Consider the following 5,474-nt stretch of genomic DNA (forward strand, 5'->3'; position numbering starts at 1 on the left):
TCTTTCACTCACTATTGAGTTCCGTGGTATCTATAGACACCTCATTTTCGCACTCGCCTGATTAATCAACTCGTCAACCCGATTGCAACGGTTCCCAATGATGGATGTTTATTTTAACGCTTTATTTGTTATTAGATATGTTTCAGAAATTCGGATGAGGTATCTCGAACTACCAAAACTGTAGAAACCACACTACGCTAGGAAAATATAATCCTAAAAACATAGAGATCATCATTTTTCAGAGAAAAAGAAGCTTCACGGTAAAAATCACTAAAAAATGATCAAATTATCAAAATACCCCTAACCTTAAAACACCCCTAGAGCCTACATTACGCTTAAAAAACCCTTTCAAACACATAAAACAACAAATCGAAACCAAATAAATCATTTCGTCAATTTTCACAAAATTTGACAAAATTATGAAAATACCCCTCATAAAGTTCACAATTATTTCGCACAAAAAATTTCATAAATGATAAAAATCAATATTCCCATTGAATATTTTTACAAAAAATCGATTCCAAAATATCCTAGAACATTGAAAAACGACTTAAAATGCAAAAAGTCCTCTCCAAGGGCAAAACGGTAATTTTATAATTTTAATAATTAAAATTTCGAAATTAATAATTAAAATATTAATTAATGTAAAGTAAAATTCTAATTAAAATTAAAGTCAATCAAGTAAAACTAAAATCTTAAAGTCAATCAAGTAAGACTAATCAAAATCTTAAAGTCAATCAAGTAGCTAAAGTCAACCTTAAAGTGAATCAAGTAAGACTAAAAGTCAAAATCTTAAAGTCAATCAAGTAAGAATCAAGTAAAAATCCTAAAGTCAAGTCAATCAAGTGAGACTAAAAGTCAAAACCCAAAACAATTCTAATTAAATTAACTCTATTAAAACAATTCTAATTAAATAATAACTCTATTGAAAAAATTCTAATTAAATAATAACTCTACTTAAAACAATCCTAATTAAATAATAACTCTACTTAAAACAATTCTAATTAATATCTAACTCTACCTAAAACACTTCTAAAAAAAAAATAACTCTCTCTAAAAGAATTATAATTAAACACTAACTCTATCAAAACAAGCACTCAAAATAATCTATAAATAGGAGTCCCTACAACCTATTTTCGGATCAAAAAATAAATCCTAGAAAAAGTAAGTCAAAAATCTTCCCTAGCCTCCCATAAACCCTAATTTTGAAGTCCCAACTCCTTATCTAACATCTATACCCCAACTTTAACTCAAAAAATACCTAAAAGCTCTTCAAAAATACTTAGAAATCCAAAAAACAGTCAGAAGATTTAGATCTACGAAGAAAGTACCTCATCTTGGAGATCTGAGGCAAATCCGGTGACAAAACGAAGCGAGGAGTGTTGTTCGAAGAATTGTTTTACCAGATCTAAGGAAACAAGACCGTTGTCTTCGGAAAGGTATATATATATATATATATCTTTTTTTAACTATTAGGTCTTTTTAGCAATGTTGTCTTATTTGAGAATTAGTAGAGATCGGCATTTGTCGGGCGGGGTTGGTACCCAACACCTTTCAACTCCGTAACGTGATATCCGGACTTAGTTTCTTATTTTTCGTAGATTAGTTTCTTTTTTCTTTTAGAGTCAATGTTCGATTCCTAGACCGTAATAACTAGGTGGCGACTCCAAAACCTCAAAGGTCAAAAGCGGATACGCGTACCCCGCGGATCGAGGGCGCTTTCAGTAGCGACTTCACTGGGGACTATTGAAGATTAAACTTCAAAATCCCCAAGTATGGGAAGCATTGGCAGTAGGACCTTTTATTTTATTTTATTTTTAGTTATTTGTTTATCTGTTTATTTATTTTTTATTTTTTATCATTCTTTTTAGCTTAATTATGGATCATTTGTATGGACTCCGAATACTTTGTTTTGGCACATTTTTATGGTTCAATCTATGATCATTCAGAATGACCCTAAATAATGCAAGATGTCAAGAGGATAATAGTGTGTGAAAAAAATGATTGTTAAATCATTTTCATTATTTAGTTTATTTTTTTATATTTTTGGGTTGTTTTATCTTTTCTTGGCATTATTTGGATTGATTTTGGGTATGTCATTTCGGAGTATCACTTTTTATGATTCAATCTAAGGTCATTCTGGGATGACCCTAAATAATAAAAGATTCAAATTGACATAAATTGAGGATGGAATGATGGTGGTTGAGATGTGAGTTATGATTATTATTATTATTATTTTTTAAAGAAAATTTTGGATGAATTTTTTTGGTGTGTTACTAGGCTTATGCAGTGAGTTGTGAAAATAAATTATTTGTGAGTGATGTGGTAGGAAATAAAAAAATTGCCTTTTTTAATGTTGTTCGTGATGAGGAGAGAACTCCAAAAAAAAAAAAAAACCAAAAAAAAATAATTGTTTTACACATGGTGTGCCATTAGCAGAAAATAGCTTCTGCTGTTTTCTATATTCTTCTCTACAAAAAAAGGACGGAAAATAGCAAACAGAGAGGAAGATCTTTCTCTCTCTTTGTGTTATTTTCAACTTCATCTCTTCGACTTTGGTTTCAACTTCGATTCTCAAACTGCAAATAAAATAACCGAACTAAACCAATCTGAATATTCAACTCCAAGGGAACTAAGAGAGATTTTAGCACTGCAATATTGGAACTTAAGAAGGCAGCAAATCGGCTTGTTGTCGATGAAGCAACCAATGATGACAACTCTGTGGTGTCGATGAATCCCAAAACAATGGAAAAGTTCCAACTTTTTTGTGGTGATACGATCTTGATCAAGGGTAAGAAAAGGAAGGATACAATCTGCATTGCTCTTGCTGATGACATATGCGATGAGCCAAAGATCAGGATGAATAAAGTTGTCCGATCGAACTTGAGGGTTAGGCTCGGTGACGTTGTTTTCGTGCACCAATGTCCTGATGTCAAATATGGGAAGTGTGTCCATATACTTCCTGTGGATGATACAATTGAAGATGTTATTGGGAATTTGTTTGACGCAAATTTGAAACCTTATTTCCTAGAAGCATATCATCCTGTAAAGAAAGGGGATCTCTTCCTTGTTAGAGGTGGAATGAGAAGTATAGAATTTAAGGTCATTGAAACCAACCCAGCAGAGTACTGTGTGGTTGCCCTGGATACTGAAATCTTTTGTGTGAGAGAGAAATAAGAATTAGAAGAGGACCAGACCCTGAAATCTCACCTATTAAACCCCTTTTATTCATCTGCAATGAGATCGATCGCACTTATTTTAACTCTTCAGATATCCAAGATCGAAATTCTAAAGTTTTATTACCTAGTGACGTCTGCAAAGCAATTTTATCTATCAATCCAGCTCTAACCCCAATTTTGCAGTTATGGTGATCTATGGTAAAGATTCAAGATTAGGATTTTTCAAATCTGGTAACAAGATTTGGACTTCTATAACAAATAGATGACATGGGAGTCTTCAATTAAAAAGATAGGAGTATTAATCTACTTTTACCCAATAAAGTTTCCGGCGATCACACTAGCACCCGTTTGGGTTGAGCCTACACTACAAGGCACTATTTTCAAATTTGGATCATCAAATAGCTAGTCCACAAATGACTTGGATGAGACTAAGAGAGATAGAAAAAAATTTGGCACACCAATTTTTTATCTATAGCACATCACATCTAATTGCAAACAAGTTGGTGTGGCAGTAGATTTTTTTTGGGGGTAGCTTTGTTCTTAATTATTAGTTACTTTATTTATTTTATTTTTAATTAGTAATAGTTTTTTTTTAAAAAAAAAAAAAAAGAGTTTTTTTGTTTTTTTAAAAAAAAAAGAGGTTTTCTTTTTAGTGTTGTTTGGTAAAATAAAAATCAATATGTTTTAAATAAAAAGGAAAAAAAATCAAATCTCTCCCATCTCACAAATATCATTCTATCCTCGATTCAATATTCATTGAAGTCTAAATTTGTTTTGGGTCACCCAAAGTGATCCTCGATTAGACCGTATAAAAAAATAAATTTTTTTTGTTTTTTTTTGTTTTAGTTCTTTTTTAAAAAAGAAAAAAAATTGGGTTGGATTTCAAAAATCTACCATAGGGGAAAATATTGGTCGAGTCAACTCAGTTGAACTCGTGTTGCATCACGCAATATGCGCGATTTGGTCTTAACATATTGTTTTATATGTTTTCGCAATATACGTTGCTTTAATATCCCGATTTTGAATGTGATGAGTCGGGTCGACTCGGTTGGATCTCATGCAATTTAATATTTATTCTCAATGCATTCCTTTTATGCTTCATGCTAATGCTTCATGTGATATTTTTTCATATTCTATGATGTTGAATGCTATGAGACGAGTTCACTCAATAAATCCACATTTGATTAGGGTGCATGGTTTCCTTTTTATACCCATTTAATGTGATATTATCTCATGGATATCTCGATTGCTCGAACTATCAAGTCTAACATGTTGATTGTGCTATTCTAATTAATTGATTGGTTCTGATTCGATTGATTGATTTTAATTTCTTCTAATTTGCATGTTATAATTTTGATTTTAGTAATCTTCCAATGTTTGTACTCATTATGTTGGTGGCCCATTGATGATCAGATCTGGCCCATGGGCCATTTATCTGAAAAACGCTTCGGGCGCACTCCACCATGTTTGCAGACACCACTAGCTCGTTTATTTTGTTGTATTGCACGCTTGCATGTCCCTAATAGCCAACATGGCACTAGTGCGTGGCCCGGTCTCTTCGGAGATACGACGTCATTCACGAAAATCACAACTCCAGTCACGTACCTTAGGGTATATCAAATTGGGGCATCAGTACCGACTGATCAGATGACTTTGAAAGGTATATCGATGCACCCAGGTTGGAGCGACCTGAGCCTTTGACCTATTGTAAGCTGCACAATCACAGGTCTCGTTCGCCAACGTAGTACTAGTATGTAGTCGGTCCCCTTGTGGGATGCCAAACCATTTATGAAAGCTACAACTCTTGTCTCGTACCCATAGGTATATCAAAGATGATCCAAGTACATCAGTTGTACTTTTTTGTCAAAACTAGTGCCTAAGCGAGATCCTGCTGCGATGTATTACGGTACTAGGAGGATAGACTACGTCTATTCTAGAAAATAGGTGATTTAAGAGTGCCTTTGCTCAAGCATTGTGCAGCACATTTGATCTGGGGATTAAACTGGCTGTTTTTGACTTTAGAGAAGTGAGTTGAAGTTTTGGATTATCACCTATACGGTATATCAAACCAAGTCACCACGTACCGTTTGATTGAGTACGTTCGAGAGGTATATAGGTGTACTTGGGCAAGGGTGGCCAGATAAGATTGCATTGCACATAGTAAGCTTAGAGTCTAGAAACCGCCCCTGTAGGTCACGACTCGAACTTATCGTGGGTGTTCCAAGGTTGTTTATTAAATAGGACCTTGTAAATGATGAATGTACATGAATGATGAGATCAGAATGTATGGTTGTC

General features: G+C 33.6%; 1 pseudogene; it reads left to right on the plus strand.

The window, feature by feature from the left end:
* Positions 1-2,745: 2,745 nt before the first annotated feature.
* LOC147381865 (cell division control protein 48 homolog A pseudogene) lies at positions 2,746-3,177 on the plus strand (annotated as a pseudogene).
* The last annotated feature ends 2,297 nt before the right edge of the window (positions 3,178-5,474 follow it).

This window comes from Akebia trifoliata, unplaced genomic scaffold, assembly GCF_017979445.1.
Source record: "Akebia trifoliata isolate Shusen 1 unplaced genomic scaffold, ASM1797944v1 Contig00211, whole genome shotgun sequence".
Classification (NCBI taxonomy): Eukaryota; Viridiplantae; Streptophyta; class Magnoliopsida; order Ranunculales; family Lardizabalaceae; genus Akebia; species Akebia trifoliata.